The 26323-nt window shown below is 34.1% G+C and overlaps 2 long non-coding RNA genes across 3 annotated transcripts in view; one reads left to right on the top strand and one right to left on the bottom strand.

The window, feature by feature from the left end:
- The window catches only part of LOC111509725 (uncharacterized), a 524725-nt gene that overhangs the window by 272399 nt on the left and 226003 nt on the right, over positions 1-26323 (bottom strand). The gene's annotated exons all lie outside the window — the stretch shown is intronic.
- LOC141480022 (uncharacterized) lies at positions 252-13138 on the top strand. The gene is made up of 3 exons (XR_012464119.1): positions 252-714; positions 778-989; positions 13022-13138. It is a non-coding gene; the product is annotated as an uncharacterized lncRNA (long non-coding RNA).

The raw sequence follows: 26323 nt of genomic DNA, 5'->3' as shown, positions 1-26323 counted from the left end.
TATGGACAGATGACGCCGCCAGACGCCGCTTCAGAGCCCATTCAGCGAACACACGTCGTTGTCAATGGTCGTTCACTTTCAGTTCCTGGGTCAGTTGAATTTTGAATTCTCCTGCACACGCTCACAGACAGCGGTAATGTTTTTGATGGGTTTTGTATGATCGTTTACTGAACTAATCAACTCAAATTTATCCACCACATTGCGAATAATTCTCTCGGTACGACAATTATGACGACGTAAAATGGGGGGAACGCGCGGCATGTTGTCCAATCAGAACAGTCATTTTGATAAAACAACTTCATTATTTGCACGTGTTGCTGAGTTCCGTCTATGTTGACTTGGCAAAAGAGACTGAATGAATGACAACTAATTTGACAGATGTAACTTCAACAAGATGGCCATTATCTATTGTCAAGGTTTGGAAGTACCTGTTGAAAAACCTTATATATCAGCGATAGCACTTCTCTCGTAATGTTTTATAGTGAGTTCTAAGATATTGAGTTTCATGATATGCTTCACTATTTTACAATTTTTTATGTTTTTTTCAATTCAACAATATTTTTTCAACTCACTATTGAACCGAGTGAAACATTTGTGGATTTTTTTTAAGAAACAGAATCATGAACGGCATCATTATTCATTATAGACAAATTTATGTCTCTTTCAATTAATAAGGATTCCTAAACAATGCTGAGAAAAATTGTTCCTAAGATGGTAAGTGCTATTCTTCGAAATACATTTTTTGTGAAGGACTTAAACTTCTTACTATTTTTATAGGTATACTTATAACCTTCCAAAATATGGAAAATAAACAAAGCTGAATCAATAGAGAATCTGTCAAGAGAATTCACAGTTCGAGGCGAGAGTTTTAAAGTGAATTTCGGGTTTTGCAAACAGACCACTAAAGAAAACTAAGTAAATATATAATTTTTTTTCAATTTGACGGATGGAACATTATAATCACCACAGAGTGAACATTTTTCATTTGGGTAAGAATCCATATTTTTGTCAACAACCTTATCATGATTACAATATACTTCAACATTTGAGCACACCACCACCTCGAACTTTTAAGGAATCAGTTGAGTCCATTCGAAAGATATTATAGTCTTTGAGTCCTAGTTCAGAGTTATGGAAATCTTCAGTCAACCATATTCCAACAAGCAGGATGACATGGTGATGAGAACATAAAACTGGTTGCTGTAGTTCAAATTATTCAATTCTCAGGCCGCCAACATCATTGATAACAGCAGCAAATGTGAATATGTTTTACTTTTCTGCAATTTGCTGGATGACATTGAATGAAAACATTTTCTACGACATTGAATAGAAACTCCAAGTAAAAAATATGCAACATGGTGTGTTGAATACAATTTAATGTTTGTTCAGAAATGATCCTCACGACACTGAGTACGAGTACGATTTTAAACATAGCAAATATGTATTGATATAACCCCTTAAGGAAGGTGACATAATGAACAAGACGGTAAGCTAATTAAAATGATTAACAGTCCTCATGAACTCGGTGAATATTGAATAACATGCAGTCTGATTTAATTTCCGTATATACTGCGGAGCCAGAACTCTACATACGAATGAATATTGAACAATGCGTGTTATGTTTATTCAACACACAAACACACAATTATTTGGTAGAGCATTATTTGATCCCATTCTGACGCATTGGCCGTGGCGAATGCGAACAACCCAAGGGCTGCTCAGGGCTGATAACTTAGTCCATAATCCAGCGACGTACACCGAGGGGTGTCACTTTGAAACAAAGTAGATATTTCACTTCTTGTATGAATTGAATGGACAAAGTGAGCCATCGGGTGGGCCAAACGTCCTACGAGGAAGAAGAATGTCCGCAAAAATAAACGTACGCACGCGTCAAATTTGTTTGTGAAGGTGGACAAGTCTTGACCGACTCGTTCAGTAAAAATAAAAAGATTTTACCCAAAAATTTGTCAAATCAATCAATTCAGTGCTAGAAATGTTGATCACAAACCTTCATGCAGTAATATAGGTTATCTTAAAACTTTTGTTTTACTACGTGAAATATTGGGAAAACAGCTTTGCACCTTTCACTTCTCCATCTCACAATAAAAAGTTGTGGGAAACTTTCCAATAGAAGAACAAAACAATCAATTTCAGAATAAATTATGCCAAAAATATTTTTCCCGAAAAATAATCTCTAATAAAAAATATCCCTCTCAATGTTTGAAGTACTTGCAATTTTAAAAAAGCACACTCGTACAAGAGAAAACACACTAAAAATGAATTTATTATTTTCCTTTCGCTTTTTAACTCAAAATTCCGTGAAATTGTATGACAGTCAAAGTTATTCCATTTAGTTCTTGTCCAAATCTTGAACGCATATATGTCTGGCACTTGTTGCAATGTGGTCGTTTTTTATACTGCGCGTACTCATTCACTGCAATTTATTCCACCCCAATAATTACATACGTATAAGAGATTTTTTCCATTTTGAACCGATCTAGTTTAGAAAAAATAGCTTTTCAAACCGATAACCACAGCCATTATTTTCATTTATGAGTTCAGTAATTTCCACAGTTCCCAGAATTGTGTACCCCTGAATCGATAAATTAAACAGTTACAAAGTATTTTTCCACCACAACAAGATATGCGTATCCTCATATCTGAATCTTCTAGCAAACAAAACTGGATACCTACTCGCTGAACGGCAAAAACTGCACATTGTTTCGAAGGAATTTTTCACTGACATTTTATGTAAGATGTTCTTGTTTGAAATCTATATACTTTTGCATTTTAATTTTCTATACACCTTTTACATACAGTGTGTCCCAGCTAAAACTTGACACTCCCTAATCTGCAAACTCGTGAAAAAATTGGAAATCGCTGTGACCCGATGATTTTTATTTCAAGGGTGAACACTTTCACCAAAAACATCATCCCCAACCCCCCTACTCAATCGCAAATACGGTGTACTGAAATTGAGGATCGACCAAGTGTTGTTGTTTTGATGAAAACTAAGTTTTATCAAGATATTATTATTTTTCCTCATCTAAAATTTCATCATCGTAACAAAGGTTCACTGTGGGTACGCCACTGTATTGAAAATAACATGCTTTCAGAAATAATAGTTTAGAAGGTTAGACAGACGTTTTCATGAAAAAAAATTGTCGTCATGTGTTATTGTATACGCCTATCTTTCTTTAAGCCTTGGTATACTGATGTTTTCGATTTAATTCCTTCAACAATTTAAAAACTTTCGAGGTTTATAATATACTACAGAGAATATCCATTATATAGCTACTTATTTCGAAAATGCACGAATTTTCAATGAAATTCATTCAGAAAAAACCGCATCACGCAGTACGTTATGCAATTGATGAATAAGTTCATGGAGTCTGGGTAAGTGCTGAACAAAAAACATGAACGAGAGAAGCCAAGCCTATCGCTAGTTGCACACACACCAATTTTGGACGGCCAGTAAAAAATCGGCCGATATTTTATTGGTAGCGGGTGCTTGCACACTCACCGGATTTTTATCGGTCAAACAATCAGTTGCTTTGTTGTCGTAATTAGCACGCACTACCAAAACGAAGTTAATGCGTAGTAACTATAATTTCACCGAGCATTCGAGACTGGAATGGTCGGTAAAAAACCGGTGAGTATTCAAGAGTGTATTGAGTCATGTACGCCACTACTTCCCAGTATTGCCGGCGATACAGTGGCAGTGGACGGCTGCTCACCAGTATTTTACCGGCGACAATCACCGGTCGGCGTGTGTGCCAGGTCCCATTTCCACATGTGGTCCACTATTGAAATTTGGACGACGGTACAAAGTCGGCCGACTTTGTCGGCCGTGTGTGCAACTAGCGTTACGCTAGTTGCACACACCCGATTTTAGACGGCCAGTATAAAATCGGCCAATATTTTATTGGTAGCGGGTGCTTGCACACACACCGGATTTTTATCGGTCAAACAATCAGTTGCTTTGTTGTCGTAATTAGCACGCACCACCAAAACGAAGTTAATGCGTAGTAACTACAATTTCACCGAGCATTCGAGACTGGAATGGTCGGTAAAAAACCGGTGAGTATGCAAGAGTGCATTTAGTCATGTACGCCACTACTTCCCGGTACTGCCGGCGATACAGTGGCAGTGGACGGCTGCTCACCGGTATTTTACCGGCAACGATCACCGATAGGCATGTGTGCAAGGTCCCGTTCCCACATGTGGTACACTATTGGAATTTGGACGACCGGTACAAAGTCAGCCGTCCAAAATCGGTGTGTGTGCAACTAGCGTATGAGAAATGGAGGGGCCGATGTTGCAGTTGTAGGACATGGAGTGATGGATAATATTCAATCTTCAAGACAACTTGAGACTATTTCTGGAGTTTATAAAAGCGGAGTTCATAGAATTCTAATAAAATGCAGAATGTACAAGAATTAAATAAAGATGATCCTGACAAATGTACAGGGTTTCATGAAATCATAAGTCAATTATTGACTGGTGATAATAATTACCCCTAAAACGTGTGCTTTCCTGACGAATCTTCTTTTTATTGAAATGAACATGTGAACAGGTACAACTGCAGATAATGGAGTGACGTAAATCCCCATTGGTACAGTGAAATTCATTCACAAACTACCTAAAAACTTAATATTTGGGTAGTTATTCTGGGAGACCATATTATAGGTCCATATTTTATCTCTCAACGGACAAACGTATCCTGAACTTCTTTATACAACTATGAAACCCATAATCTTTCAATTATTTGAAGATGATGATAGTCTACTTGAAAGTGAGTTCATCTTTCAAAAAATGGAACTCCTCCACATTTTGTTGCACCATTTCGTAAATTTTTAGATGACAATTTCACATGGATTGGAGGGCGAAGACCAATAGAATGGCCGAATTGATATCTTGATTTATTACCTTAGACTTCTTTTTACGGGGTGATTTGGAAGTGAAGTTTATATTACACATCCCAATTCTTTTGATGATCTACGCAGGAAAATTTTTGTGGAGTGTCGTGCTGTGACTCCATAAATGTTAATAAAAATGAGAAGACATTTCGAAAATCGCTTGAACTTCTGTATGAAACTAAATAGTTCATATTTTGAACCTGTCATATGATGAATACAATGAAGGTGACGAAAAATATCTTGATGAAACATAGTTCTCATTAAAACTTCAACAACACTTGATCGATGCTCAATTTCACCACACTGATATATTTGGGATTGAATTCCCTTCAAAATGATGTATCACAAGTATAGTAGTCCAAACAGAAATTTTGAAGTAGGGGCTGCTGGGGATTGAAATGTATTCTAGTCGTGAATTTTTTCAATAAAGATAGATAAGCTTTTTTGGAAAGTACAGCAATTAACTCGTATTGTACAGTTTCAGCACTCATATATAAATTAACAAAAACGATATCTTTCATTACTATTTGTGATTGGTTTACTGCAACCTAATGGGCTTATTCTTTGACCACCATTTTACCGTCTGCCATTCATGCGACCGGAAGGCTAGGTTACACAACCCACAGATAAAATAATTGGCAGTTATATGGTGTTCCGGCTGAAACATGAATTTTTTATTTAACAAAAAAAATGGTTAACTGAAATCAATTTTTTACCATCTGTCAATCACAACTGTTGGCATACAAATTGGCAATGTTTTAAGTATAGGCAGACGTGAATAACTTTTACCAACATTTTACCGTCATTGTTGCAATATATATGATTCTTAAGTAGACGAATTGTCAATTGGCAGATGAATTGACCGTGTTTATACAACTGAAAAAAATATTTATTCATTTGTTGAAAGAAGTAATAACTTTGACCAAAGTTTTACCATCTGTCATTGTTTCCTTAAAATATATATGATTATAAAGTGGACTAATTGTCAATTGGCAGACGAATTAACCATATTCATAAAAGTGAAAAATATTTTTCAATTTTCAAAAAAAAAAGTAATAACTTTAACCAACGTTCCACCGTCTGCCATTGTTTCCGTGCAATATATAACTATTGAATAGAGGAACTGTCAATTGACAGACGAATAGACCGTGTTTAGACAAGAGTGGTAGACAATTTTTTATGACACAAGTGTCAATGTTACTTCATAGGAGATTTTCATCAATTTCAGTGGAGAACACCCCTTAAACGATACAAGTTCTATTACCACTTTTTTCAGCAGTTGATTTGATGAAGTGGGACTGAATAATGATGAATATACGAGATTTAGAAATACATAAACAATATCGACATGAAAACTAAATAACTTTTATCTGATTCAATGGTTTCTTGAGAAATATTCAAATCAACGCTAACATGGCTCGTTATACTGCTTTCTGAATCATCATCATCATCATTATTATTATCATCATCATGATCTTCATCAATATTTTCATTTCCCAAATCCGCAACTTCCTCATCATTGAGCTGAGCGAATTCAGTAGGATCTACAACAAAAAATAAGGTAGTAATCTGATGATCAATTTTCGTGATACAATTGAAGGATGTGAAAAAAATGCAAAACTATTTAAACGATACGTCAACATATGCTACTACATTTATTTAATATCGATTAATTACGTAAGATAGCATTATCGATATTTTCATGATGGATTTTCATTTCATTGACTTCTCATAATTTCTTAAATACTTACATACCTGCAGATGTTAATATTATTTTCTTGAATGTATTCAGGCGTATGAGGTCCTTCAAACCAGTTGAACGTATACTGTCCATTATCATTGTGACACCAGCCATAATTTAATGGGTCTAATTGAGATGGAATTTTTTCAAAAGAATTGGTCCACATGTTTGATATATATGCTGTTCATCAAATTTATTGTTGTAATTCTCTGGAACATGGTAGTAGATTGGATGCGTCAAACGATGTAACTTGTTTCTTGAAAGACTCCATGCCATCTATCACTCCGTAATGTATTTCAAAGATCCGAACTCTCGCTTCATTCATGAAACTTTGCATAACTTATATTTGGTTGTTGCATACATATGGCACCCAAATTCTGCGATTATTAGTGCAGTGTCTGCAAACAAAAAATAAACGATTCGCCAAGTATGTAAAAACTTTTTCAAGGTTTTTTCCTTTTTTGTAAAAAGCTGGTGTAAAATAACAGCCGGTTGAAGCATGGAATGCAGGTAAACCAGCGCAGAACCGAAAGCCAAGAACCCGGCCGATTTATGTGACACTTATGAATCTGCAATTGTTTCCAAAACCAAATTATGAAGTAACATTCACACTTGTGTCATCACAAATTGTCTACGACTCTCGTCTAAACACGCTCGATTCTTCTGTCAATTGACAGGTTGTCTACTTAATAATTATATATTGCAAGGAAACAACAGCAGACGGTAAAACGTAGGTCAGAGTTATTAGGTTTTTTTTGCAAATTGAAAAATATTTTTCACATGTATTAGCACGGTTAATTTGTTTCTCAATTGACAATTAGTCTACCAGATAGTAATATATATTGCAAGGAAACAATAGCAGACGGTGAAATGTCGGTTAAAGTTATTAATTTTCTCAACAAATTGAAAAATATTTTGCAGTTGTATAAACACGATCTATTCATCTGCCATTAATTTTTCTCTATATTTTTAATACTGCAGTTTATATCTTACCAAGATTTATACGGTAAAAAATGGTTCAGAGACACTGTAAAAAATTGTTAATTAACTAATGCCTATAAATTATTATTTAACCGGCAAACCGTCTGCCTTGTGAAAATTCGTTCATTTCATGCTACTATCAGTCTAAGCTGTGCTTGAAGGACGGTGAAAAATTGATTTCAGTTACCTATTTTTTTGTTAAATGAAAAATTCATGATTTAGCCAGAACACCATGTAACCGTCTGCCAATTATTTTTTTGTGGGTTGTGTAACATAGCCTTCCAGTTGCATGAATGGCAGACGGTAAAATGTTGGTCAAAGAAGCTTTTTTTATGCAAACTAGAGTTAATGTTTGAGCATGTGTAACATGGAAAAAAATTCATTCAACGCATTATACTGTTACTTGTGGCTGTAAATATGTCCTCTGAAAAAGGCAGACGGTAAAAAACGGGGTCAACATTTCTGTCACGGGCTCCCGGTCTAATAGACGATGATTTGTAAAACGTCCCTTCTGGCCCTCTTCTGCTGATCAATGCCGGCTGCTGCTGAAGCAATTTTCGGTACATTTAGTCGATTTTCTCACAATGAGACTCTGTTATGATGGTTGGCACGGTTGCAGAAAGTCACAGTACATCACACCAGCCACTGATCATCACATAGTAACTATGGACTTTTTTGGTGGCTCATCCAAATACTATCCTGAATGTGTATTGTCGCAGATAATCCACTTGTCACACGTGACGATCCGATTCAGAAAAGAATCGTTTTGTTTGCGCAAAAGTAAAATCTCCGGAAAGGAATTTCACAAACTAATTTCGAACCGTGCGTTCATCATTATTGCCAACTCCTTGGTTAATATTTTTTGCTGTTTCGGCAGTGCTTTGGTTCAATTCGAATTCGTAGAGAAAATCGCTTAATATCATATAGTGATGAGCTGAGAGACAAAAAACTGAAATTTGAAAAAAAGAAAAGCATTAATGTATAGAGTACAAAATTCTATATCGATCAGTATACACCACCACGTAGTAGAATATATATTATTGAGCTATGGACATACAAAAATACAAAACTTTTGAAACAACCCAATAATGAGCTTATATTTTTACATTTCATACTTATTGTTAATTTCTGTTCGTTTTTCCATTTTATACGATATACCTACGGGTCCATTCATTTTAGTCCTTGAATTTAGATTTCAAACTTTTTTGACAACGGAGGTCTGAAACTCACGAAAAAACCACATTCATATCTACTCAGTATTTATTTATGCAATAATATATCAGGAAAGCTGGTAATTAGTGGATATCTCCGATATAATGGAATATTTCAAAGAACATATTATTTACTTTTATTAACTTATTATTTATTTCTCATGCTCACATATCTATTTTCGGATTGAAAGAAAAACAGGAAGAAAATACATTCATTTTCAGCTATGAACTATTTCAGTTCGCTAACTCCAGAAAAGATATCAAAGTTGTGCTGGAAAAATCGAGAGGATATGTATTAAAAAACTAATAACATTTCCTTTACATTTCATAATGCGAAAATAAGTACTGAAAATGTTTCTGATGCGCGGAGGTTTGAATATCTCAATGTCTTCATTCCATGATTCACAGAATTGATGATGAAAAAGGAAAAAAAAAACGGTTTTGGTTATTTTTTTCAAATTGGATATTAATCATTTGATATCGTTACTGAAAGTTATTTTTACCTGTATTAATCAGTTTGTTCATTGAAGTTGAATAATTTGTTTATATTATCACCAAAAAAAAAATAATCTATAGTGGTCAAGTATTCGAAATCAAATCTTCATTCAATTAGCAAAAATGAATATGGAAAGTTAGGCAAGAAAATGACAAAATTGCAGTTTTTATAATAATATTACATCTTCATATATTATAGTATACCTACATAGCAATAGTAAATGGAAAACGAATGTGCTGATTTCTTGGAAGGTGATTCCAAATAGAATTTCTAGAAAATCTAGAAGATGAACTCACACCTGACGAGAAATTCGTGATTGATATGTCAAACATTTGATATAATATAATTCAGTCATTTGGTGTATTAAACCACAGTTATGTAACTGAATCCTTTCTGCCCTTGATGATTTCACCTAACATTCAGTCATCTGAAAAATATAATTGTGATTCTTAACTCACATGTTTAATATGCCATATGGCGTACTGTTCAACCTCAATTAAGTCATTACATATGCTTTATGTGGATGAACGTTTCAATTGTCCTTTTTATCTAGGAATTGCTTTATTTCTCCACTAATTGTTTTATGAGTCCGCATTGTACTCTTGCCAGAATATACAAAGCATGTTCGCTATTCGTGATAACATTAGACCTGGACCCTGCCGCAGAAAGAGCTGTGGCCTAATTAATATTTCAAGAAATAATACATGCCGGAAAACGTAGGAAACACAAAAGAGGCTTCTAGTAGTCTCTTAATGAATATGGACTCAACGAAGCATTGAAACTTCAAAGTTTTCCACTCGACGGAGCCCTTCCTAATTAATTACATTTTCCATCTGTTGACTGTCACAGCTATTTGGTGGCCTAGTAGCACATAAGAGAAATTAATAATTTTTGTTGACCAACTGGAAATTGATTTATGACTCTTTTGGACCTGAGGGAAAGGCTTTTGATTATGGAACAATCCGGTGGTATGTCACTTTAGGAGAATATTATCTTCACATTCATTTTAGTTTTATTGTTACATGAAATAAATCCGGAAAAAAGAAATGTTATTGTTTCACATGAACATTGAATTGAACGAATGAAAAATACTTTCGAAACATTTAATTATATGGAAATAACTTTTTCTTGATTCCCAAAAATTCGACTAGATCACTTTCATTCGGACCATGGAGTATATTTTTTATCAGCTTGGCAACATGGGCTCAGCTTCCTGCTATTCTTTATCAGCTTGGAAACATGGGCACTACTTGTTTTACGTTTGACATATTATTATTCCATCATTTGGAAATAAATTAATGAAGACAAAGTTGAGAAAATGAAAACAAGAAATAATACTTAGGTCATGTCGTTAATAGGATTTGTGTAGATTTCTATGAAAGGTATTCATTTTGTTTGTTCTGTGCTGTTCTGTGCTGTGTCGATATTGTCATTTGCCATGTGTATATCTCTCACAAGTTTTCAAATTAAAATATTCAATACATCGGTTATATGAATAATTTTTTTCATAGATTCCTTGTAAAGACTTGAAAAACAGTTGATCAAATTTCGCAAATATCAACATCATCATCAACGGCTGAAACATTGCATGAAACTCCAGAAAATTGTTGATACATTCAAGTAATGTCTGCTCAGTCTACAATTGGTTGAACGTTTACTCTGACAACGATAATCACTAGCAAAATCGTAATAATCAATTACGAAAATAGATTGTACTTCAGCGTATTAACGTAATGAAAATATCCTATAGTTTAGATTTATAACTAAAGTTATTGAAGTGGTTAATAGAGATAGGAAACTGCGGATGCACAAATGTTCTGTCACAAATAAGGACCCTTTCTATCACTTTTGGGCAACATTTTCACTCCAGTTCGAGAAAAATTAAAAATTCCTAAATAGCAACTGGAGTGCTACTAGATGCAGCGTCGCAACCTAAAGGACACGATCATCTCTATATTCATATTACACAGCAGAATTCGCTAGGAATCGTTCTCAATATTGGCAATGCTGTCGTAGTTCCCACATCAGAACAAGTTAGGATATACAATTTAATTTTCCTCAAACAATATTTATTTATTCAATAATTTCTATTTTCTCTCCTCCGAAGTATTCCCCCTCAATTATGATACAGCGTTTTTTCAATCTTTCAAGCGGTTCTGATATGTACTTTCTGGTATGATTTTGGGCTCTCTCGGCGATACGGTTTTATATCCTCAATCGTCACAAAACGCCGTTCTTTCATGGCTATCTTTGAACTTGGGAATAGGAAAAGGTCGCCTGCGGGCAAAAATGGTAAGATACGATGACTGATGCATGATTACGGTGTTTTTTTGGCAAAAAAAGCACGAACAAGCAATGACGAGTGAGAAGGTGCATTATCGTGATGCAAAAGCCATGAGTTGTTTTTCCAAAATAACGGACGCTCTCTTTGTATTGCTTCTTGCAAGCGGCGCATAACTTTGTAATAATACTCAACTCCTTATCGACCTTATACGACTATGTGGTAAAAACTCCTGATGCACTACGCCACGGTGATCGAAGAAAACAGTGAGCAAAACTTTGGACATTTGATCGAACTTAGCGGGCTTTATTGGTATTGGCTATCCTGGGCTCTTCCATTGGGTCGACTGAACTTTGGTTTCGATGTCATAACCATATAGGTACCCATGATTCGTCACCTGTTATGACCTGGATCGCCGTTGACGTCATTCAACAATTTCTGAACGATGCTAATGCGACGGTTTTTTTGTCAGAAATCAGCAATTTTGGAACGAACTTCGCTGCCACCCGCTTCATGCCCAAAATTTTCGAAAACATTACATGGCATGAACCAACCGATAAGCCAATATCCTTAGCAACATTTCTAACAATTATTCGATTATTCTCCATAACAATTTTTTAACAGTCCGCGTATTTACATATGAAATAGTGTACGGAGTTTCCACACAAGCAATCCTCAGAAGTCATCAGAAGACGTAAATAAGTGAAAGGTAACGGTTTTACTTTTCATTGTTGGTACTATTGAAATCACTAACAAAGATAATGATCTAAAATTTTGTTCAAGCAATAATAAGTCATTAATATAACTACATTGACAAAAATTTCATTCATTTGAAATATATAAGTTACACGATTATCCTTCGATGATATGAAATAATGTTTGGAGTTCTCACGAAAATGATGAATGAATAACTAATAATTTCAATATGTTGGAGTAACACCTTACTGAATAAATAAGTACTTACTACCATTTACTACCAGGTATATGTGCCAAGCCCACGTAAGTAAATAAACCTTTTGCAGCAACTTGATGGTATGGAAAAACCATCCAATGGAATCAAATTGGTCACAAAGGTACATATAGAAAAAACATTAAAATTGTATATTATAATGCCAACTGGTCTTCTGTCGATGAACATTCAATTGACAACTGATGAATCTGCTTGTTTTTTAAATTATTATAGTTATTCATGTGTACTTCAGTTGAAAATGCTATTTTTATTTATACATCGAAGATACGGATCATACTTACATTTACTGATCATACATTCTAATGTCTACAGAAAGTACAACCAATGGGATTTAATGCCACTGGGTATGTCAAATTATTCCATATTTTTGTTGAAGCTTGGGTTATTTCAAAATTCTGAATAATAAATTTTTTCGCTTTCAGATCACGTTCGAATTTTGGGAGAAAGTCCATATTACAGAATATTAAGAAATTTTAAATGAATTTAAAATAATCAGAAACCTTTGCCATTTCCACTGTTGAATGAAAAATTTGTTGTCGTTTTTAACTTATTTTCATTACTAAATTATATTTTTTGAATAACTATATTGTTGTGTATTCCCTTACTATAAACTTTGTAGTTTCTTGTGAACAATATAGTTGAAAGCCAAGAAATCTTCTATTGAAAACTGATGAATATTCGTGGCCTTGAAATTATTATAGTTATTCGTGTATTTTTCAATATAGAATGTTGATTTCATTTACACATTACAAATACAGAATCCTATATACCCTTACAATTTTAATGTCTACAAAAACTAAGCCAATGAATTTTGATGGCATTAGACATATTCCATATTCTTTGTTGAACATTTTTCCGCTACCAGATCATAATACATGGACTGCAATTGTTTGCCAACTTGAAAAAACGAATGACAAACCAAATTCAAAGATAAAGTCAAACAATTTCTCTCGAAGTAATAGTAAAATAGTAGTGGTACTGTATCGTTCAGTCTTTCTTTCTCGTCCTTTCTCGCTTCTTTCGGAGGTATGGTCTATATTATATATAATAAGTTTCATAAACACATAATGAGTATATATTACGAAACTTAAACTAAATTAAAAATAATCAGAAACCTTTGCCATTTTCATGACTGAATGAAAAATTAATTCTCATTAGTGTATTTCTCATATATTTTTCTGGATACTAACTATATTGAGTTATATTTTTCAAATAACTATATTGTTATGAATTTTCTTGTTATAAGCCCTATATTTTCCTAGGAACAATAAAGTTGAATTGAATGCCCTCTGAATTCAACAAAAGTCTGAAATTGAAATTCAAAGAAATTCCGAGGTCAGGAACGAAATCTAATGAAACTCAAAAAATTATACTAACACCGAAAACTCATTAAAAAGCAACGAAATACCAAAAAATAATACTTGTCAATGAAACATATGTATTCAAGAACAAACCTTAGTGTTAGCCTTACACCGGGGAATTGTAGGTAGCGATATTAGTTATGAACGTATATGACAAATCCATATATCCCAGACGTCGAACATGCTCATGACATTCGGAATGCGATTACATTCCAATCAGTTACAGTAATATAATGTACCTTTCCTGAATTACATTACACTGTCCCAGTTCTGAACAAATTCCTTACCAACCCAATATAGATCTCACAGAGTAACAAATATATTATTGAACTTCGTAACTCCCTTAAAGAACGAAAGAGAAAAAGCCCAAACTTTAAATTTCCAATATTCGTAGCTACGAGTTCCGTTGAAGTTTTATTTCCGAAGTATTCATCAGAGGCTTCATGGATCATTGCGTACTGAATAATTTGAAATTCTTTGATTATAATGTACATAAATTTATTTCGAATTTTTCTTGGTGCGAACAGAAACGGTGGGAATAGACAGGTACGTAAAAATTGCTGAATTTTGTGAGTGATCTTCAATATTCAAACGAAGAAACTTCTTGACATGTGACTGTTCTACAAATGTCTGAGAATTTCATAAATATTGGTTGTTCGACAAACTTTCGAAAAATATTTTTCACATATGATCATTGGTATACTTGAAGACTGGCTATGAATCAAATCATCTAAAGGAACAATTGGTTCTGGCCAGTCTTAACTCCCTACACTGTAGGTTAATGGACTGACACCTATCAGAAAATAACTACTCCGCTGGCTAATACCACGGAATTTATCCGTCAGGTGCCAGTGCAAAATTATTCACTGAAGTTGTTGCTGCATATGCTGTTGGCGATTCAACTGCCATGATAGATTTTCAATTATTGAAACACACTTTGGCCACTCGTCAGTGCAAGGTGGTTTGTATCATCAACATAAAGTGAATGATTTCCGACAATTGAAAATCGACTTCCTTCAGAGTATCATTCTTCGAACTAGGATGGAGCGGACAACAAACAACAGGTTTGTCATCGTCACATCTGCCTGTGAACGAGGTAACCAACCGAAGACGATTGTGGGTACTAACAATGGAAACGTCGTGAAGTACCTTGGTTTGGAATCTTTTAATTTTATATTTTTTTATTTTCGTCTCTTGTCAATGATTTTTAAATTTTTCAGTGCATGTTAATAGTTAATTTTTTTTGATTTTTTGATCAATATGAGAAGTATATTTTAATGCCTGCCTGGGATACGATGAAGTTTCGAAAATTCAAAATATGCTTTATTGAATTGCAACAACAAATGTTAAAATATATTTCACTGTTACAAAAGTAAATAATTTCCAATTCTCAATTTTCAAATCTAACAAAGAAAGTATTTTTTTTTATAAAAAGTCATATGTTACTTCTAATACCTCCAAGAACATGTGTAAAAAATTCCATGACGATCGGTTGAGTAGTTTTCGTGTGAAACTGTAACCAACAAACTTACATTCGCATTTATAATATTAGTAGGGGAGTGGGGATAGAGATTAGACAATGAAAGTCCGAACTGATGAAATACACCACGAAACATTGTCAACCACCTTCAAACAAATAGAAGAAAACAACTTGGTTTTCCACAAAATAATAGAAAATGAAAGTGAAAACGCAGATCATTCCATTCCATTCCATTAAACACATCAAAGAACGCTTCCTTGAAAAAAATATTGACTCGATATAAATAACGAATATATTTATATTGAGAAAGAGTATCGAAAGGAAACAGAGACCACTTTTTGTCACATTTTTATACAAACTAAGAAATGCTGAAATAACCAAATATTAAAGAAAACTGAGAAGATTTCGCATTTTCGTCAATGAAGACTTTTAAGAATTTGAAATTCTGTCTGTCTGTTTCTCATTGTCGAAAGAAAACAAAATGAAAATATTAAAAAAATTTCATACGTGGAAATAAATTGGAAATGAACTGGAAGCTGTAAACCGTGGAGGAATTACAATCTCGGAATCACATTATTGTAAGTGAAATTTCTCCAATTGTTGAACAATCAAGGAGTTTATGTGAACCAACTACACCGCTGCCGAAAGGAGAAATTGAAAATAACCTAGATTGTGAAGAAAACATCATAGACATTTGAAAAAGAAACTTAGGATCCACAAAATGCTTTGTGGATCCTGAGTTTCTTTGTGCTACAGATTGAACACATTTTGATGTTCACATACAAAATAATTTGTCCTTATTATTTAGTATTCACTCAAGAAGGTTTCTCTACGGACAGTCTCTGACTTATTTAGATAAATAGGTTATAGTGAGATATAACATATATGAATCACAATGTATACCCTGATGAAGATTAGTTTTTTTGGGATATTTTATAGTTACTGATTATGTGATAAGTGTTTGTTTGAAGGTGGTTGACAATGTGATGAGTGTAATATGTATGCCGCAGTGTTACCAATTGAAACGTAATTGTGCGATATGCGGACAATTTATTTGGCTCTTAGTCTCATTTTGAATACACTACACTCTCAACATAATTAATCATCAGCTGTCAAATATCAGCTGAATTCAATTTAACCATCAACCGCTATTCGTATTTGAAGGCGATTCAATTATATCAGTAGAAGAAGAAATACCTATGCGATGAAATTGATTTGTTTTGTAAACTATTCAGTGTTGATTGAAGAAATACCTGTTGGTAGGCATGCGCATTATTGACGTTTTTTACTGGTATTAGTCTTAGTTCCAAAAGTTGATGAAGACTCGGACATGAAACGGTATGCAGATGCTTTTGTGAAAACATACATCAACTTTTTTTTCATTGAAGTTGAAACCGAGGCAGACACACGGATTAAAGGCCGCCATACACTGCAATGTTGCCCGAAAATTTTAACCGTGGCGAGTAAAATTGTGCGTGCAAAATTGTAGGCACGAAGCGTTCATATATTGTCAGGTCACAAAGCCAGTTCGCAGGTAGTTTGGACAGCGACATGATGAAACGAGCACATAAACTGGAGGTGGCAGCGGCATTAGTGATAAAAAGGCAGAATAGAAAAAAACGTCGCAGGTGGTCCAAAGATTGGCTGCTAAAAAGACAGCAATTTTCACATATTAATTTGTTAACTTTATTGAAGTTACAAAAAGACGTACTTTAGTTATTCTATTTTCAACATGTCGCTTAATTATTTCAGCAGTTTTTATTTCCAGCACTTCATAATTTCACAGTAATTTAATTTCATCTGTTCTAGCATAGAATTCATGTCTTTCCGTTTTAGACAATGGAAGTCCTGAACATTTCTTCTTATACAGAAACATTGTCAAGCACCTTCAAACAATCTTAGATTCAACGTTACCACATTTTTTAGCTTCGCTCTTTGTCTATAAAAACAATTATTCATTCATTATTCTTCTTTGGAATCACCTTATTTTCAGTTTAACCATTTCAAATGTTCAACAATTTCACCGAGTACGGGTTGAAAATCTGAAAAAAGAAGTTAACACAGTTAACTTCTCCTGAGTGTAATTTCATAACTTTATTAATATATTTTTTTTATCTCCAACATGTTCAAACTGTGATAACCCAATTTGTTGGTATTACAATTAACAAATGAATATTTGGTTTCTTTCTAAAAAAATGAACAATTTCTTTTTTATTATCACCTGTTGTAAATTTTCCTATTTTGCTAGTTCCTGATCACTTTCAATATTGGATTGGCTCTGACGCGGAACTTTTTGGTCCTCTAAAAACTGGAAATGTGTAAAATACCACAAATGTGGCTCATATACTGCGTCACTTCCTACGCCGGATTTTTTTATATCTATTACTTTCTTCCTTTCTTTTCTCACTGATCCTCTCATGGAATCTATTTTCTTTTCAACAGTCTCCTTCGTCGCATTAAGTTATACCTTTCGTCACTAATTTCTGGTACGCTTTGTTTTTTATTATTTTGTTGCTATATTCTTTGCAGTTTACATTCCACAAACAAGGGTGACTTCTATATAACTCAATAAACTCTATTACAAAATCTTTGCTCCAAGTTCTTGTATCCATGTTTGAATTATTTTTGCAAGAAACACACCCTTTTTAAACGAGTTTTCGCTTTCGATGAATGACGGTTAAGATTGCTATGCCCACACACAGGTCGACTTGCATGAACCTGTTGACACGTACGTGTAAAATTATGATGACGACCGTAATTCAAATTGCCGACTAAGGTTGTCAGTACTACGCCACAAACTGCAATTTTGCACGCACAATTTTACTCGCCACGGTTAAAATTGTCGGGCAACATTGCAGTGTATGTCGGCCTTAAGATGTGGAAATTGGCCCTTGAGTTATCTGCCGTATTTAGAATATCAATACTTCACATTACCCAAGTAATGGTAGAGGATAAATAGTGCAAAACCATAATATCAATTTTAGTGTGCAAATGAATTTTTTTATATTTTCCAGTAGAAATCAATTGAATATATAAAAGGTGTTTTCGTGAAATTATGTTAAAAGGTAAGACCTTGTTAGTCTTTAACTCGTACAAGTTTTGACTTTTGAGAGTTGTCGTTCGTGGAAAGCGACAGCTGGTTAACGAAAGAACAGATTCTAAACAGACAGAACAGATTCTTTTGATATTTTTTCAAGCAAAAATGGAATCAAGGATTTGTTTCAGCCAGATATGAAGTTGGGAGTAGAGAAAAGAAATTGGAATTTTCAGTTATTCATTTTTTTCAACATAAACTGAAAATCTTTCGTGATCCCAAAAACTGCGGAAAGTTTTGTAGTCAACTGAACAAAGTAGAGGAGGGTACTGGGTTTTCAATATCAAGAATTTCCACTTCGACAATTAAAAAGTGAATGGGTTTCGTCGAAATACGTAATTATAAGGGATCGAAATCCAATTTAAAAGGTATCTGCATCATTGCATACATATTAAAAATGAAACTTTAATTAAAGTAGACTAATTTGAGAGGTAGACTTTAGAATTGAAAGATCTCTAAAATTCAGGATAGCAGAAATGAAAACTTCATTTTAAATGAAGAGTTTTGAAAACACTGATCTGGTAACTTCAATTATTACTCGTGATGCATTCTAAAAATTTGTAGTGAAACGAATTTTTCTCTCGGGAAAAATCAGACCACTACTCGTATAATATGGAACTTTACCGATTCAGAGTGAAATACATGGACAAAATAAGGCGTCGATAATGCATTTTTCTTCTCAAATACACAGTTAAAAGAAGATGCAGGAACGGGTTACCACAATACATGGTATTATTTAACCTACCAGGTCCAAGGTAAATTATATTGAACTGAATGTTGCGTGGGAACAATGAAACCACGGACTTTATTTCGGAGGTTTTTCTGTGCATTCCGATAGGTACGAGATTTTTATATACAGTGTCACCGATAAAGTCCGCATCAAATGGTAAACTTTTTTATTTATCGTTTTATGTGAAATTTGATTTTGGCAGTAGATTTTACTTAAGAAATGATGTCAAATGGCGTCTACAAAATAGGTCACGTGATTTCCTTAACCTGTCAAAATTGACATTTAAAAAAAGAAACATCGAAAAATGACATTATTCTTCAAAATATCCAAAAATATCAACGGATAAAAACATTTTCTTTTGTAATTTTATACCCACACACCAAGTTTCAAACCCATAATAAGTATTTTATATTTTCACTATTTTTCCGCATTCCTGCTTTTTCTACTTATCAAAATTCAAGCACACCTGTACTAAATCATTTATTTTAACTAAACTCGTCACCGAATATCTTTTTTTGTAATATAATAATATTTTAAGAGCCTCTTTGATGTTAAAAACAAATTTTGAAAAATAAAAGTTGTCAAACTTGATGCAAAGTTCATCTAGTTTCAACGGGGCTTTCCAAACTATACAGTACTTGAGTTTTTTAATGAGCAAATGGCCTCACAATATGAATTAGAACAAAACGGAACATTAGGAAACAATATCTTAGTGTTTATTGTTTTTTCAACAAAAAATACAGTCGAATTTAATCTTAATTAAAAGGAACTGAAAATAAACATGTACCTATACCTAATAGCAAAAAAAACACGAAAAAAAGACTCACGACATTAAATACACTACATTTCTGTATGTCTTCCATCGCGTTCTATGCAGATAATTGTCCTTCTTGATACATCTTTTATTGAGTTGCTGATACTCACAGGGTTTATGTTTAAAATAGAGTTTCTAATAACAGTTTCTAGGTGATTCACATCACGAAAAGGTCTTTGTTTATAAACGATTTGTTTTAAGTAACCCCACAAGAAAAAATCTAGTAGGGTTAAATCTGGCGACCTAGGCGGCCATATTTGCTCCATATTTCGCCCAATAACTTTGCCCCTAAACATTTCTAATAGTTTCTCTTTGACTTGTCTTGAACTATGAATAGGAGCCCCGTCACATTGATACCACAGACTGTGTCTTATTTCAACCGGCATATTGTCCACTATTTTCCTGAACCCACCACCTACAATTCTGGGAACTGACTACGCCTTTCGATGTGAAGGTAGCTTCGTCGGTCCAAAGGATTTTGTAAGGAAATTTTCTCTTTAATTCTACTTCTCCAGAAAGAGAAATCTAGTCGAACATCGAAATCTCTTTCCTTTAAGGTATTTATAAACTTGGGTTTGTAGGGTTTGAATTTATTTTTATGTAAAATTGCTCTTACGCTTTCTCTTTTAACGCCAGTTCTATCTACAATATTGGTAATACTTGATTTTCCCTGTTCGATAACATCCAGGCAGACAGCCAACTGAACCTCATCATTATTGCGTGATGGATTATGACGTTTTTTAAAAGTATTTTCAACTGAACCAGTCAGTTTAATTTTTTTTAAAATCCTACTTACAGTGGATTGCTGTACATGTCTACCAGGATGTCTTGCGTTGAAAATATCAGCCACTTGTCGATGCAATGTGTTTTCACCACAAATTAGCACAATTTCAATTTTTTCTTGTAAAGATAACATATTATTTTAATTTTCATACACTACATTGAACTAACGGGCATTAATTTATTCAGTGACAGTGACGTTTTCTAAAACACATTATGTAGTTTCATATTTTTTCACAGCCTACCCAGTTTTTTTAAATTAGTGTTGTTAGCGGAGTAGGTAAATGTAAATACTATGAGTTTTTTTCTTTTATTGAATGGGCTTCAAGAATCACGAAATGATGTTTCCTAATGTTCCGTTTTGTTCTAATTCATATTGTGAGGCCATTTGCTCATTAAAAAACTCAAATACTGTATAGTTTTGAAAGCCCCGTTGAAACTAGATGAACTTTGCATCAAGTTTGACAACTTTTATTTTTCAAAATTTGTTTTTAACATCAAAGAGGCTCCTAAAATATTATTATATTACAAAAAAAGAAATTCGGTGACGAGTTTAGTTAAAATAAATGATTTAGTACAGGTGTGCTTAAATTTTGATAAGTAGAAAAAGCAGGAGTGCGGAAAAATAGTGAAAATATAAAATACTTATTATGGGTTTGAAACTTGGTGTGTGGGTATAAAATTACAAAAGAAAATGTTTTTATCCTTTGATATTTTTGGATATTTTGAAGAATAATGTAATTTTTCGATGTTTCTTTTTTTAAATGTCAATTTTGACAGGTTAAGGAAATCACGTGACCTATTTTGTAGACGCCATTTGACATCATTTCTTAAGCAAAATCTACTGCCAAAATCAAATTTCACATAAAACGATAAATAAAAAAGTTTCCCATTTGATGCGGACTTTATCGGTGACACTGTATATCGAGGATCGCTGTGGCAGGCAAGCAATTATACAAATTTATATGTATGTATCAAAAATATACATTGACGGAATATACAAGTAAAATAAGTCAAGAAAAAATACCCGTGTTCTGCTACAAAGTGATATCAAAAACAGATGCATCGCCAATTGAATAAATATATTTGTCAAGATATTTCTGTGAATTATATAGGTTTTTTTTATTAATATTACGTGCGTGCACATCAAATACTTGATGTTTGTATACGGAAAATATATTAATCATTCTTAGTCGTCACGAAAGTTTTGAAACACGAAGGTAACAGTGTTATTCTGATAGTTGTATACCATATGGTTCAGAAATGAAGTGTTACTTCAACCAACTAGTGCATTCGGATATAAAATGTAACAAAAATATATGACAGTGTGTCTAATAACAATTACTGCTTCAGAATCTCAAAAATTCTGATGAATCGTCTCATAAACCGTTCTTCATGTGTTTTATTTCATTTTTTGAACAACGATATACTGAAAAATCTGATTCGAAAATTCTATTGCACAAATTTGATACAAAAACGAAAAACCAGACACCAACTAATATTCCGACAACTCATATGATTAACAGAAAATTAAGTGAAAGGAGTTTAGTGATGATGAACCAATTTCGTACTCCATCAACATACAAAGTCGGTGGGTGGTCTTTGATATTTATCCATTGCACTCAAAAACAGATCAATAATATATTTTGCTATTGATATTTCGACTACTGAAGAATTCGCGGTATAAAATATATATGTAAATGCGTTGATACTGCATTGAAAGTTCTCAACTTCAATATAAGGAAAAGAAAGGATTCTTCTCATATACTGTATGAAACAATTCAACGAATTTCAATCATTCTTACATTTTCGTCAGAAAACAAATTCAGGTTACGAATTTAAATCCAATTATTATGAGAGTCGTTACGGTTGGTCGTCATGAAGTGAAAATGTGTTCGACACTCAAACAACACTAAATTTTAGTGCCATTTGGCACATCAATTTTCGTTTGCAACGAAATCAGGTATAACCGTAAGAGAAAAGGTGGAAAATGTGATGCCGAAGAATGGATCGTAAAACCAACCTGTTAATATCCAATCAATTCTTTCCTTTGAAACAAATTATTCACTTTTGATGTCAATAAAAACAGGGGATTGTTTCTAGAAAGCACGCTCACAACTTTATCATTATCAACAGGTAGTAACTAACAAGAGTAGACGATTAAACTTCAATTTTCATTCGGATAAATAGCTTTTTTGGAAATTATGTTGTTGCAGTGAGATGTATACTTCTTTTTCTATGACTTTTGAGAAGGGACTTCTCCTGAAATTCTTGTCTCCTTTCTTGAATATAGGAACTGTACGAGTATTTGATACCTATGTTTGATTTTCTTGGTATGTTTTTCGAGAAAGTGGAATAACTTATAATTGTAGTTAGATGCAGAATGCAACATACTATTGGTTGTCACTGAAAGTCACAGCATTCTGGAAATGACCTCTGACTTTATTCCTCCAACTGTCAACTACGAACTGCCTTATAAAGTACTGTTCCCGAGTAGAGAGGACTAGATTCTCCGAGCGAAGGAGATTGTAAGAGCAGATAATTGTTGGTTCACAGATGGATCAAAAACACCTACCGGTTCTGGTGCAGGTGTTTTCAATCGCAGACCCAGGATTTCATGCGCTGGATTTCAAGCGAAAATTTACACCACTGAATTGTGCGCGGAGAGATTGGAAAAATCCAACCTCATACACAAGTCAATAAAAATATTCTCGGACACTCAAGCGACGTTGGAAGCTCTTGTCTCCTACCGAGCAACGTCCAAAGTGGTAGCAAATTGCCAAAAACGACTCTCCTCGATAGGAAGACTTAACAGATTTTCTCTGGCCTGGATTCCTGGTCATACTGGCCTGGTAGGCAATGATTCTGCTGCAGAAGAGGGTGCTGCAAGCAGCTTCATCGGATCAGAACCTGTCATTGGCATCGGATCAGAACCTGTCATTGGCATCGCTTCAGGCTTTGCCAAACAAAGATTGAACACCTGGATGGCAAGAAGATTTATGGACTTCTGGCAGAATCTTCCAGGATTGGCTCACTCCAAGGCGTTTATTCACCCTTCGAAGCTTGATACCAAACAGTTGTTGGACTACAGTAGGGATGAATTACGATGTCAAACAGGCCTTCTTACAGGTCACTGTCATTTGAATCATCATATGCAGAGACTCGGACTATCGGAAGACAGTGTTTGTCGCCTCTGTTTGGAAAATGATGAAACAGCAGACACATACTTTGTGCCTGCCCCGCTGGGGACCAAATCAGGTTTTTAGAGTTCAGCAGAGCCGTATTCTTACCATCTGATCTGATAGATCACTCGCCATACATACTACTCGACTTCGTTAAGAAGCTGATTTTATTTGGTCGAGTGTGAATAGGTGTGAGCCACAATAAACCGTTGCGGGTTGCGGTGGAGGGTGGAGATACGGAGATATTTTGTTGACGCAAATTTTGAGGAGTAATGGGATCTCATCAAGACCTATATAAGGTTTTTTTGAAACATCCTGAAAATCATTTCTCACTTCGTGTTTATCGAAAACAGTGAAAAAATTAATTTAGCCTTTTTACGGAGGATAGCATCAGCAGTGGCTATTGGATCGTTATCATTTACAGCTTGTCAAATCTAGTAAGCGACTACTGACAGAGAACGCATTAGGATGCGCCTATTTGGGTCTCAGAGTGGCCAGAGAGTACAGTCCTCGACGCAATTGATGGTCAATCATTAGTTTAGTATGATAATGCGGTATATACGTAATTGTGTTTGAATGAATTGTTTTTCTGTAGTTTGTATTGCATTTGATTTAGAGTTTATTAGGTAAAAATAGGAAGACTTTGGGTTCTTGAGAAATTTCTTGAGAAATATTATTTTGATCAAGATGATGAATCCCAACAAAAATATAATTGAAGTTATGATCAAAATTGAAATTCACATTTTTTATCAGCCACATATTGTTTCAGTGATGCCCATACTAATTCTATTGGGTTCAAATATGGATGATGAGTAGGCAATCTGAGTAGGCAATCATAATGCTATCAAGTTCATACAACTTGAATCGTGGTTTATGGATTTCACTTTAATTTTCAATTTTTAGCATATCATCCGTGAAATGAATGCGCCGTTGTCCTAACCATTCTCTCATCTCATCTTTCCTCGAGGACATGTTTGGGCACTTTTTATACTGAATATTTTGGTATTTTGGTATGGGGCACTGTCTATAACCAAAACCAAACCAAATTAATAGTTCTTGCAACCACTTTCTGTAGCTGTAATTGAATTTTAAATTTTTCACAAACCAGTTTTCTCCTCCAGCATTCACAATTATGAGTCTCTGCCCTTTTGAAGTTGGCGCGAGCAACCCTTCATTGGAATCATCATTCCAAATTTCTTCATGTCTCTGAGAAAATTTCTTCGCAACTGCTGAATCGCCAGTTTTTCTATGAGCAATTTTCTATATTTTTCCCGTTTTCCTCCATCTGAACCCTATATCTTTCATCACCTTCCTCAGAGAATCATAAGATTGCTTGTAACCATTTTCGTCAAATATTTTTTCATGTATGCGGCGTAAGATGGAAATTTCTTTCTCAGTAATGCAATAATAATTGATCATATATCGACAAAGAAGTCCCTTATCGAAATCTCCAAAATATAATTTTGATGTTTTTCTATATCTTTCTTTATTGGGCGTTGAAAAAGAGGATTACTCACCATTATTAATTGTTTTCATTTCACGAGCTATTCTTTTAATGCTACCCAAACTTACACCCGCCGCTTTTGCACAACGCTCTTGAACATTTTTCAGGTCCATGCTTATGCTTCTCGTTACATAAAAAAAATACATTAGCAATTACTTCTCTCGCTTGACCACACAAAACTTTTCATTTCAATTTCTATTCGAATGCCATTTTCTTAGAGGACAGACTTTTGTCGCGTATTATACCTCATCGAAGTGGACACTACAAGATTGCCGTTAGACTGAGCTTCGATCGTCTTTAAGGGTTTTCTACCAGGAGCATCGTAGGAAAGGTACTAAGTCGAGACTTTGAAGTAACTTCCTAGATTTAGCAAGTTGTAGATCAGTTATTTATCCAAGGGGCTAAATTCATTCGACGTTTGTACACATTGAATCATCATATGTGAATAAGCAATGGTCATTAGAAATGAACCCTACTGGGATTAAAACCATAGATGAGTGAGATGGGAGCCTCACATTATACAGAAGAGCTATAGACCACAAACTTATGCTATATTTTTGGGGGTTCATATAGTACCTCCTAAAAATGCATGACTTTTGTAGTTCTGAAGTAGAAAAAGTTTGTGCCTCATGCGGTAGTTTTAGATGATTTCAATTACTTGGAAAAGTGAAAACAACAACAAAAGTTCTTGTATTATAATAATAATAGTAAACTTTACTCATCGTTTAATATCATACACATGATACAGGACAAGTCATACGATGTATGTTTGAAGGTGG

This window comes from Leptinotarsa decemlineata, unplaced genomic scaffold (genome assembly GCF_025532065.1).
Source record: "Leptinotarsa decemlineata unplaced genomic scaffold, Ldec_3_MD MMD2_P_RNA_scaffold_5, whole genome shotgun sequence".
NCBI lineage: Eukaryota > Metazoa > Arthropoda > Insecta > Coleoptera > Chrysomelidae > Leptinotarsa > Leptinotarsa decemlineata.
This window is presented reverse-complemented; position numbering and strand designations above follow the sequence as displayed.